This window comes from Phoca vitulina, unplaced genomic scaffold (assembly GCF_004348235.1).
Source record: "Phoca vitulina isolate PV1807 unplaced genomic scaffold, GSC_HSeal_1.0 scaffold19, whole genome shotgun sequence".
Lineage (NCBI taxonomy): Eukaryota > Metazoa > Chordata > Mammalia > Carnivora > Phocidae > Phoca > Phoca vitulina.
Window position 1 is genome coordinate 22647854 of NW_022589722.1, and position 12559 is coordinate 22660412.

The 12559-nt window shown below is 48.5% G+C and overlaps 1 long non-coding RNA gene across 1 annotated transcript; it reads right to left on the reverse strand.

The window, feature by feature from the left end:
• Positions 1-1000: 1000 nt before the first annotated feature.
• Positions 1001-5128, reverse strand: LOC116639951. Its single transcript, XR_004300948.1, has 3 exons — positions 4221-5128; positions 1870-1953; positions 1001-1353 (listed from the first exon to the last, which is right to left on the reverse strand). It is a non-coding gene; the product is annotated as an uncharacterized LOC116639951 (long non-coding RNA).
• Between the last annotated feature and the right edge of the window lie 7431 nt (positions 5129-12559).

The following is a 12559-nucleotide window of genomic DNA, read 5'->3' on the forward strand; positions in this document are numbered from 1 at the left end:
CGTACTCTCAGATGGTTCTGGAAAAATAATAATAAAAGAGAAAAGGAGAGGGGCGCCTGGGTGGCTCAGTAGTTAAGCGTCTGCCTTCGGCTCAGGTCATGATCCCAGGGTCCTGGGATTGAGCCCCGCATCGGGCTCCCTGCTCAGTGGGAAGCCTGCTTCCCCCTCTCCCACTCCCCCTGCTTGTGTTCCCTCTCTCACTGTGTCTCTCTCTGTCAAATAAATAAAATCTTAAAAAAGAGAGAAAAGGAGAGAGACACACAAAAGCAGCCAGTTCCCGACAAGGTGTGATCCCAGGGAGGGGTGTACCGGCATGCAGTGTCCTGTTTGCGTGAGCCTTTTAGTAGGTCTGGCATTTTTTCAAAATAAAAAGGGAGAGAGAAGAGGAGAGGAAGGAGAAGTTGAACAAGGCTGCTCTTTCAGGGGTCCTTCCGGTCTTGAGTCTCGGGCCCGGTGTCAGTGTGCCAGCCACGGGCCGTGACCCCGCGCCACAGACTGGGTGGCTCAGACGATCACAAGCTCATCTTCTCACACTTCTGAAGGCCGAAGGTCTAGATGTCAGCAGGTGTGGTTTCTTCCGAGGCCTCTGCCTGGCTTGCCAACAGCTTTCCTGGTGTGTCCTCACAGGTCCTCCCCCTGTGCATGCGCCCGGGTGTCTTTCTTCTAGAAGGACACCCGTTCGACCGGATCGGGGCCCATCCGAAGAGCATGGTTTTATCTTCATCCCCTCTGTAAAGGCTCATCTCCAAATACAATCACGTTGAAAGGTACTGGGGGTTAGGGCTTCCACAGGTGAATTTGGGGAGGGACACGGTTCTGCCTATAACAGACCCTCAGGCTCCCTGGAGCTTCACCCCAAATTCCACAGGGGCATAAAGAGGGCTTTTCAGGAAATCAGAGCACTGAGGCTGAGCTCCGGGCAGGAGGGGGCTGCTGCAGGCACCTGCCAGGAGAGAGACAAAGAGAGAGCGTTTCCTCCACCTTCGACGACCACCAACCTTCTCATCCACTCCTGCCACCTCTCCCCACCACACTCCTCCACCCCGCGCCACCCCACGCACACACACCACGGACACCCAACTGCCCAGTCAGCTGCTCAGGGGCAAAGTCATGCCAACCAACCTGTGATAGGGCTCCTCCCAGCCCTGGGTACAAGGTAAAAGGCCTCTTCCTGAAGCCCCAGTGCCTGTTCTTCCTACCTTAGGGGGTGAGTCCCAGACCCCTCGGTGCCTTCACTTGCAGCCAAACAGCACATCATCCCACAGAGTGCTGGGGTGGTCCTTCCTCCCGGCTGTCACTCAAACAAAAGCAAACTGCCCCCACTCTGAGCCCCAGTGGCAAAAATCGTATTTACTATAGAAACATGAGAAATAAAGTTACAAAAAGTAATCATTTACTTTTACCCATAATTAGGCAAAAGACTCTAAAAGCGTTTTTGGGGGGAGGTGGTGCCTCGGCTCAGTCGGCTGAGCATCTGACTCTTGATTTCGGCTCAGGTCATGATCTCAGGGTCCTGGGATGAAGCCCTGCCTCAGGCTTCATGCTCAGTGGGGAGTCTGCTTCTCTCTCTCTCTCTCTCTCTCCATCTGCCCCTCCCCCCCCACTCTTTGTCCCCCCTCAAATAAATAAAGAAATCTTTTTTAAGTCTTTTTTTCAAAGAGCTTATTTATAAGTAATCTCTACCCCTAACGTGGGGCTCAAACTCACAACCCCGAGATCAAGAGTCACATGCCCTGCTGTCTGAGCCAGCCAGGCGCACCAAGACTCCAAAAGCCTTAAAATTAGTTAGTTCTATGCTTGGCCCAGTTAGTAATTCTGCTCTTGGTTTTCCATCTAAACCCATAGTCAAAAATGCAGGAAACACTTCACCTGAAGATGTTCCTTTTGCTGTTCTTTACAACGATTTGTAACCCAGTGTGTGCTTCCATGGTACCCCCAAGTTCTTGGTGTTCCCTTTAATTAGGAAAAAGGAAAAGGAAAATTAAACGCCAAGGTCCCAGCCCCACCCACCCTCCAGGGAGCTCACTGTCCTGCAAGCCCCCCTTGTTCCCCTGGCCGGTTTCGGACCCCTCCTCCATCTCTTCTCTGCGGGCCTATTCCTTCATTCCCACAAAGAACCCCATCGGAGCCCTGGTGAATGGCAGATCTGACGGAGGGTTTGCAGTGAAGGACCACTGCCGGGCGCACCACCCAGGTAGCTACTAGGAGTCTAGAATCAGCCACTTCTGCTGGCAAGCCCACGGGCCATTTCTCACCCCTGGCAATTTCTTACTGCTCACTTTCTCATCCTAGACCCCAGCTTACCAGCAAGGATGCATTCTGACTTTCATGGGCCCAAGGCACCTTTGTCTTTGAGGACCCTCTCCTCCATTTAAAAAAATAAAAAACTAAATAACTAAAATTAAAAATTAAAATTAAAAATAGCATTTTAGCACTGAAGTAGTATAGAGATGAATACACTCTCGACTGGATTCATTATTCTATATTTATTATTATTGTATTCTTTTGTTTTCTTCTGATTTTATTATTTTTTAAAAGATTTTATTTATTTATTTGAGAGAGAGGCGCGTGCACACAGGGGGAGAGGGAGACGGAGAGGGAGAGGCAGACTCCCTGCTGAGCAGGGAGCCCGACTTGGGGCTCGATCCCAGGACGCTGAGATCATGACCTGAGCGGAAACCAAGAGTCAGGTTTCTGACGCTGGGACTGACTGAACCGTCCAGGCCACCCCTGTTTTCTTCTGATTTTAAAAGAAATTAAAATTAAAACATTTCTGGGGCGCCTGGGTGGCTCAGTCGTTAAGCGTCTGCCTTCGGCTCAGGTCATGATCCCAGGGTCCTGGGATCGAGCCCCGCATAGAGCCCCACATCGGGCTCTCTGCTCAGCGGGCAGCCTGATTCTCCCTCTCCCACTCCCCCTGCTTGTGTTCCCTCTCTCGCTGTGTGTCTCTCTGTCAAATAAATAAATAAAATCTTAAAAAAAAAAAAATTAAAACATTTCTGTGGCCCCCTTAAGTATGGTGAACCCTAGGTAAGCCTCAGGGAGAAGTCAGTTTACCTGCTTTCCAGCATCTGTTGAAGGCCCTGGTCTCAGAAGTCCCTCACAGCCCACCCTTCTTCCTCCTTTGTTTTTAACCTTTCCATCCAGATCTTGGGGAGCAGGGGAAAGCAAGCAACGTATGTTCAAAAATAAAAAAAAGACAATTCTCGGGGCGCCTGGGTGGCTCAGTCGTTAAGCGTCTGCCTTCGGCTCAGGTCATGATCCCAGGGTCCTGGGATCGAGCCCCGCATCGGGCTCCCGGCTCAGCGGGAAGCCTGCTTCTCCCTCTCCCACTCCCCCTGCTGTGCTCTCTCTCTCACTATGTCTCTCTCTGTCAAATAAATAAATAAAATCTTAAAAAAAAAAAAAAATTAAAAAAAAAAGACAATTCTCTGATATGAAAAACGCCCTTCCCCTAGTATGTGAAAGCCACTGAGACTGTTTTAAATACTCCTTATCTTTCTCCTTGAATAGGAAAAAAATAAATAGGAAGCAACCCAAAGGTTTAACAGTAGGCCCCAGGCACTAGGGCGGGATACTGTGCTGAATGAATGAATGTCTCCTGAATGGATTTTTGTGAGGCCTTTGAGATAATGCTTACAAGGGCCTTGTTATAATTTGGGAAAACAGTTGTGTTAATGAAGCAAAAGGAAGACAAAGGTATACCATAGACATTAGGATCACAATCATATAGAATTTGCATAGAAAAAAGAGAAAGAGCTGCTTCATAAGCTGTGTTCCCCTTATCACTGTTCCTTGCACAGAATCATACTGTAGAATATACTCCTTTGTGGGCATGATAGAGTTGATTATTTTTTTAATCCTAAGAAATACACTAGAACGTTAGCAACGGTGGTCTGCAGGTTGGGGATCATAGACTTCAGTGCAATACAGTGGCCGGGCAGCGTCTTCTAACTAGGGGATAAAAATGGATTATTTAAAGTATAAACATACACCCACGGAATGCCTTCCAGGGAAGGGAGCTTCTCTCTGCGCCTCAGTTTGAAGATGGGGACACTGAGGCAGCCAAGCGTTGGCTGAGCTGGGCAGAAGGAAATGGTGGGATCACTCAATGGGGCCGAGGACCCTCCCAGGCCGCCGCAGCCGTCCCCACGCTGCCCACGACGCTGGGACGGGCCGAGTTACCTGCTCCAGGTCACCTGCTCAGGTAGCCCGCGTACCTGCCACTCCCGCGCTCCCCGAGGCCCGGCCCCGCGGGCGCTGGTGGCTGCTGAGCTCAGCGGGGGCTGGGGGCAGGGGTCGGGGCGCGGACGCCTCCCGCTGAGGAACCCTCTCCCCCGCACCCCTGCCGCCCTTTCCTGCTGAGTCACACCGGCAGGCTCGGCGCGGAGTCTCGATCTCAGGTCTGTTGTCGCTGAGTCACGGTCCCGAGGTCTGTTTTCGCTGAGTCACGGTCCGAGGGCCGCTCTCGCTGAGTCACGGTTCAGATGCTCCGGCTCCCTCCCCTGGGGGGAAATCCGGGCCGCCGCGGCGGCGGAGGCGGCGACTCCCTGGGGCCCCCAGGTCCCGCAGGCGGCCGCGTCCCCGCAGAGCCGGCGTCCTTCCCTCCACCCCCGCCACCTGCTCCGCGGGTCCTCCCCGGCCTCCCCAGCCTCACGTTAGGGACCCCGACCTGCTCAGCGCCTCCGAGGGCCGGCTCTGCAGACCCGGCAGCCCAGCGAGGTGGGCGTGTGATCCCACCTAGAGGCGGGGATCTACTCAAAACAGGGGGTCCAGTGCAAAAAGCAGCCCCTTCCTATCTTCCCAGCCACAAGCTCGTTGTCCCCAGCACGCTAGGAAAGACACGAGTTGTGTCCTTCCATGAGGTCAGCTTTATTCAGTCATAAAGCAAGATTAACATCATTATAAAGCAGGTTCAGGATTCCAAACTCAGTGGCATTGGAAGACGTGATTGACTTGGCTTCTTACTGGCTCGCAAAGCAGAACACGAGACAAGTCACACAGTCACCAAGATAACAGAGTGGGTAGGAAGTTAATGAACCAAACGTGAAATCAGTCTGTGGGCACGCAGGGGAGATAAGACCTGGGTGGCGCCTGGGTCAGTCCTGGGCACCTGCTGCGTGTGATGTTCAAGCAGCAGAGCTCAATCCGGCGGAACCTTTGGCGGCAGCTGCTTTTTTTAAGTGGTCAGAGGGAGAGGGGTCATGTCTGAGGGGTCTGACCGTGTGCTGCCAAACTCCTCCCTTTTTAGAGGGATTTCAGCGGTCCCGGACCCCTGCAGACCCACTGTACTTGTGCCTGTTATCAGTTCTGGGGTGTCAGCTGATCTGGTCTCAGGATAGCTCTTAGCTGCCGTACCCTTAATGGCTTGCGTCACTGCTGGCACAGGCACCTGCTGGACGTGAGTGCCTCCATCTTGCTGTCTACAAAGGCTCGGGGGCTGTGGACAGCAGAGCAGCGGGGCGGCTCAACGCAGTGCAGGGTCTGGACTGGAACCCAGACAGTGGGAAGAACAGTTGGGGGGCAATTGATGACTTTGAATGTAGGCTTTTTTTTTTTTATTTTTTTATTGTTATGTTAATCCCCATACATTACATCATTAGTTTTAGATATAGTGTTCCATGATTCATTGTTTGTGCATAACACCCAGTGCTCCATGCAGAACGTGCCCTCCTCAATACCCATCACCAGGCTAACCCATCCTCCCACCCCCCTCCCCTCTAGAACCCTCAGTTTGTTTTTCAGAGTCCATCGTCTCTCATGGTTCTTCTCCCCCTCCGATTTCCCCACCTTCATTCTTCCTCTCCTGCTACATTCTTCTTCTTCTTTTTTTCTCTCTTAACATATATTGCATTATTTGTTTCAGAGGTACAGATCTGAGATTCAACAGTCTTGCACAATTCACAGCGCTTACCAGAGCACATACCCTCCCCAGTGTCCATCACCCAGTCACCCCATCCATCCCACCCCACCCCCCACTCCAGCAACCTTCAGTTTGTTTCCTGAGATTAAGAATTCCTCATATCAGTGAGGTCATGTGATACATGTCTTTCTCTGTTTGACTTATTTTGCTCAGCATAATACCCTCCAGTTCCATCCACGTCGTTGCAAATGGCAAGATCTCATTCCTTTTGATGGCTGCATAATATTCCATTGTATATATATACCACATCTTCTTTATCCATTCATCTGTTGATGGACATCTTGGCTCTTTCCACAGCTTGGCTATTGTGGACATTGCTGCTATAAACATCGGGATGCACGTACCCTTTCGGATCCCTGCTTTTGTATCTTCGGGGTAAATACCCAGTAGTGCAATTGCTGGATCATATGGTAGCTCTATTTTCAACTTTTTGAGGAACCTCCATACTGTTTTCCAGAGTGGCTGCACCAGCTTGCTGAATGTAGGCTTTTTATAATGTATTTGTGCTGAAGTTAGGGTCCCTGATGTTTATAATCGTACTAATTGTACTGTGGTTAGAAGAGGCTGTACTCTGGCATAATACATGTTAAAGAATTTGGGGCAAAGGGGCATGATGTCTGCAACTCACTCTCTAATAAACCAGAAATATATTTATATATGTATATAAAAGAGAGTGTGTGTATCTATAATCGAGAGAGAGAGTGATTGATAAAACCAATGTGACAAAATGTTAGCACATGGTGAATCCAGGTGAGGAATTCTATGTACTATCCCTGCAACTTTTCTGGACATTTGAAATTATTTCAAGGAAGTTTACCTATTGAGAAAAAAATTAAGATGAGGACCCTGAGGTTCTGGTGGGGTTTTGTTTGTTTGTTTTTTGAGAGAGCTAGCAGCAGGTAGGGGTGGAGGAAGAGGGAGAGGGAGAATCTCAGGCAGAGCTGAGATTGGAGCTGAGCATGGAGCCCCATGCGGGGCTCAATCTCACGACCCTGAGAGCATGACCTGAGCTGAAATCAAGAGTCGGATGCTTAACCGACTGAACCACCCAGGCGCCCCCAAGGACCCTGAGGTTCTGAACTCCCAAATGAGAGCAAGGTTTGTGAGATTTTAGTGAGCCATCCAGAAGTTTCTAGGTAGGAAAAAGGCTCTGGCGGAATCCTGAAAGGGGAACTGGATGCCACTCTAACCAAACAGAAGGAGGAATGCTTAGCGAAGGCTTCCTCTTCCCTGGGCCCCATTGTGAGCCTCTTACATATGTTAAACTAATTTAATCCTGACCACATTCCCTGGAGCTGATGCTGTTATTACTTATCGATTTGTCATATGAGGAAATAAAGCTTAGGGAGTTGACGTACACACATGTGGTAAGTCATGGATCCTGGACTTGCAATCTCTTCTAGAGTTCATTGCTTTAACCCGTCTACATCACCTAGAAGTGCCTTGATCCTGTTGAACCAGATTGAACCAGGTCTTGGAGCTGGAGTCAGGCTCCATATTGGCCAGGCTGTCCTCACAGCCTGAACTCTCCAGAGTCCAGACGGCTGCCTGGTCTGGTCCCCGGTCTTCAGTCACATGGATCTGGGCAAATGGAAGCTGGACAATGCCTGAGAAAGGTGTTGCTGTTTCTACTCCCTTCACTGCCCCGGGCCTGGGGTCTCCAGACAGCGGCTTGTTATAGAACTTGAGTGTGCTTGAAGGTGAAGGAGAGCAAAATATGCTTTGGCATATTGATTATTTTGAGTTAAAGTTACTTAAGAAACAGCCAGTGCCAAGGACACTCTGAATCTCCTTTGTCCCCCCTGAAAGCAGGAAATAAGTCTCCCATGTGAAAGGTGCCCTCCCTGTACCAGGAAAGTAGAAGGCATCCTTATCGCCAGAGATAGGGCATCCGAGGCAGAGAAGCCGGCATAAATAAAGCTTGTTACTTCCCCCAAGTAACTACTCCAAACCCGCACTTCCTTGGCTTGTCAATTGTTCACAAATTTATTGTTTCTTTGTCTGAAAGCTATAAAAGCTGCCTGATTTGGTCATTTCTTTTTTTTTTCCCCCCTTTTTTAAAGATTTATTTATTTATTTTAGAGAGAGAGCATGAGCATGAGAGTGGGGGGCGGGGGGAGAGGCAGAGGGAGAGAGAGTCCCAAGCCAACTCCATGCTACGCGTGCACAGAGCCCAGCGTGGGGCTCGAGCCCATGACCCCGAGACCACGACCTGAGCCGAAACCAAGAGCCGGCCACGTTCAACCGACTGTGCCGCCCAGGCGTCCCTGATTTGGTCATTTCTTTGAGTCCCGTATTTTTACAGGCTCTCATGTGTACAAAATTAAATTTGTTTTTCTCCAGTTAATCTGTTTTATGTCCATGTAATTATTAAATCAGCCTAAGAACCTAGAAGGAAAGAAAGTAAACGTTTTTCTCCCCTACAAGAGACAGATACACCGGGCCTCCAGTCCCTGGTGAGCTATGTGACTGCAGGTGGGGAGTTCAACCCGGCTAAGCCTCATTGGTTAAATCTGTTGTGCTTGCCCGCCCTATGCTGGGCTCTGGGCCTAGAGAGTGGGTCCCGTGCAGTCCTTGCTGCCTTCGTGGAGCTCACGGTTGGAATGGGGGGCGGCTGGGGCACAGGAAGCTCAGTGAGGGGCTTATAAGGTGAGGGGGAGAAACTTCAGGAAAGCCTGGACTCAGTCTGTTTTTCAACTTTATTTTTTTTCTTATTGAGATATAATTGACACGAACCCTACATACTTAAAGTATATAATTTGATGAGTTTTTGTTTTTCTTTAAAGATTTTATTTATTTATTTGAGAGAAAGAATGTGTGTGTGAGAGCACAAGCAGGGGGAGCGGCAGGGAGAGAGAGAAGCAGGCTCCTCACCTAGCCAGGAGCCCGATGGCGGGGCTCGATCCCAGGACCCCGGGATCATGACCCAAGCCGAAGGCAGACGCCCAGCCGACTGAGCCACCCAGGCGCCCCTTAATTTGATGAGTTTTGACGTAAGTATACCTGTGACGCCATCTCCACAATCAAGATAATGATTGTATTCACTACTCCCAGAAGTTTCCTCATGGTCCTTTGTTTTTTGTTGTTGTTTGGTTTTGTTTTTAAAGATTTTATTTATTGAGAAAGAGAGAGTGTGTTTGTGTGCACGTGCACATGAGCAGGGGGGAGGGGAGCAGAAGGAGAAAGAGAGAATCTCAAGCCGACTCCACACTGAGCACTGAGCCCGACCTCACGGTCCTTTGTAATCTTTGTAATCTCCCCTCCAACTAGGTAACCACCGATCTGATGAGATTAGCTTGCATTTCGCCGAATTTTGTAAAATCCTGTATTCGTTTTATATATAATTTTACATAAGTGTAATTAGAGAGTAAGAATTTTTTTCTTTTAATCTGGCTTCCATTACTCAGTATTATTATTTCGAGATTCATGTGTCTTGTTGCATGGAACAGTGGTTCTTCCTCTTCACTGCTGGGAATCCAGTGTATGTTTATACCACAGTTGTTTCTCCATTCACCTGCTGATGGACATATGGGTTGTTTCCAGTTTGGGACTATTAGCAATAAAGCCACTGTGAACATAGGCATACAAGTCTTTGTGATGAAACACGCTTTTATTTCTCGTGGGTAAATACCCAGGGGTGGAATGGCTGGGTTTTATGGCAGGTGTTTGTTTGGTCTCTTAAGAAATTGCCAACTCTTGGGGCATCTGAGTGGCTCAGTCGGTTGGGCGTCTGCCTTCGGCTCAGGTCATGGTCCCAGGGTCCTGGGATTGAGCTCCGCATCGGGCTCCCTGCTCGGCGGAGAGCCTGCTTCTCCCTCTCCCTCTGTCTGCCGCTCTGCCTACTTGTGCTATCTCTCTCTCTCTCTCTGTTAAATAAATAAATAAAAATCTTGAGAAAAAAAAAAAGAAATTGCCAACTCTTTTCAAAAGTGGCTGTACTGTAGAAGAGGTAGTTTCCTCTACCCTCCTAGGTTCTGGAGCCAGGGCCCTAGAAATCAAAATGACAAAGACAAATTAACAAGCAACAGTTGATTAACACATGTAGCACACACACACAGGGGAGAAACAGTGAGGAGTAACTGAAAAGAGTCCGGGAACTGGGGCTTATATAGCATCTCAACAAAGAATAATGCAGCTGAGGCACGGGACACCCCGCACAGTTGAAAATCCGTGATAACTTTTGACTCCCCAAAAACTTAACTACTCATAGCCTACTGGTGACCAGAAGCCTTACTGAGAACACAAACCATCAATGAACATGTTTTGTATGTTCTATGTATTCTGTACTGTATTCTTAAAATAAAGTAAGCTAGAGAAAAGAAAATGTTATTAAGATAATCATAAGGAAGGGGCACCCAGGGGCACCTGGGCTTCGGCTCAGGTCATGATCCCAGTGTCCTGGGATGGAGACCCACACTGGGCTCTCTGCTCAGCGGGAAGCCTGCTTCTCCCTCTCCCACTCCCCCTGCTTGTGTTCCCTCTCTCGCTGTCTCTCTCTGTCAAATAAATAAATAAATAAAAATCTTTAAAAAAAAAAAGGGAAGGTGCGCCTGGCTGACTCAGACAGTAGAGGGTACCACTCTTGATCTCAGGGTGTAAGTTTGAGCCCCACATCGGGCGTAATTTAAGATTACTTAAAAATAAAATATTAAAAAAAAAGAAAACCATAAGGAAGAGAAAATACATTTACAGTACTGTACTGTATTTATCAGGAAAAAAAAATCCCCGTATAAGTGGACTTGCACAGTTCCAACCCATGTGGTTCAAGGGTCAACCTTGAAGTACATTCGCAGAGAAATGAGCAAAGGAAAAGGGGTTGATTTGTTAGGGGCAGCAAGCAGGTGAATACTTGGGGGAAATTTAGGGAAGATAAGGGTTAATACACGAAGGCTTATTGTTTTGATTCCTCTGGGTGCCATCTCTGAGCTGTTAAGAGTCTGGATTCATCTCGGCTGATTATGAGTCTAAGCCTGCTTTTAGGCAAATAAGGCAGAAGGCAGATCGCTTTTTTTTGGCGTTTGCTGTTTCTCAGTTGTCTTTAGCTCAAAATAAACCTTATGCAAAGTGGCATATTTCCAGGTGGCATATTCTGACCCCTACGGTATCAGGTTCAGATCCCTTCCCCAGCAGAAAGTGAAAGTTCTGGTTGCTTTACAATCACAACAGGGTGGGGGGCAGTCCTTCTATTTTTAGCCATTCAAATAGGCGGGTAGTGCTATCTCATTGGACTTTGAATTTCCCCGATGATATATAAACTTGAACATCTTGCCATGCACTTAGTTAGCATCCATATATTTCTTTTGATGAATTGTCCATTCAAACTTTTTACCCATTTCAAAAATTAACTTATTTGCCTTCTTAACATTGAATCATACAAGTTCTTTACGTATTCTAGAGACGCAGGACACGTCCTTTGTCGGATATATGTTTGCAAATAATTTCTCCTAGTCTCTAGCTCGCCTTTTATGTTTTATAACAGTGTCATGTGAAGAGCAAAAGTCCATTTTGATAAGGTCCCGCCGATTAATATTTTTTCTTTTACATTTTGTGCTTTTAGTGTCATATGTGAGAAATCTGCCAATCTAAGGTCCCTGAGACTTTCCTTTATGATTTATTCTATATATTTTTAAAGATTTTATTTATTTATTTGACAGAGAGAGAGACAGCGAGAGAGGGAACACAAGCAGGAGGAGAGGAAGAGGCAGGCTTCCCACTGAGCAGGGAGCCCGATGCGGGGCTCGATCCCAGGACCCTGGGATCATGACCTGAGCCGAAGGCAGACGCTTAACGACTGAGCCACTCAGGTGCCCCGATTTATTCTTTATTTTTATAAGCTTCACTCTTTTTTTTTCTAAGATTTTTATTTATTTATTTGACAGAGAGACACAACGAGAGAAGGAACACAAGCAGGGGGAGAGGGAGAAGCAGGCTTCCTGCGGAGCCTGATGCGGGGCTTGATGCGGGGCTTGTTCCCAGGACCCTGGGACCATGACCTGAGCCGAAGGCAGATGCTTAACGACTGAGCCACCCAGGCGCCCCTATAGGCTTCACTCTTTCATTGAGATCTATTATCTGTTTCCGGGCTGAGTCTTGAAAAATGAAGAGCTTGACAAAGGAGCCCGAGAGGCGGATGTGTATTCTAGACGGGAGGGACCACCCTGAGCAAAGAGCCAGAGGGGTGTGTGCCTGGATAGTTGGGAGGGGGTATTTCTAAGAGTGGCATGCAAGGTGTGAGGGAGCAGGTGGGGTGAGGCCCTCCTGCTGGACAGGTGGCCAGGGCCCAGGGCGGAGGGCCAGATGTGCCAGGCAAAGGAGCTTGCATGTTATCCCAAGGGCAGTGGGAGCTAGTGAAGGGTGTTGACCAGAGAGGGGTGATGTGGTCACAGTCACCTTATCTGCAAAACCCAGGGCCGGAGGAGTGAAGGAGGTAAGGAGCCAAAAGGTGTTCCACTGGCAGGTTGGAAGCTGCTATTCGCTCCCCAGCCCTTGCAGGAGGCTAATGATAAGCTCCCCGAATTAAATGTTAACATTTCCTGGTGACTATTTGTCCTACTGCTTTTGGGAGATTTTATTTATTTATTTGACACAGAGAGAGCGAGCACAAGTAGGCAGAGCGGCAAGCAGAGGGAGAGGGAG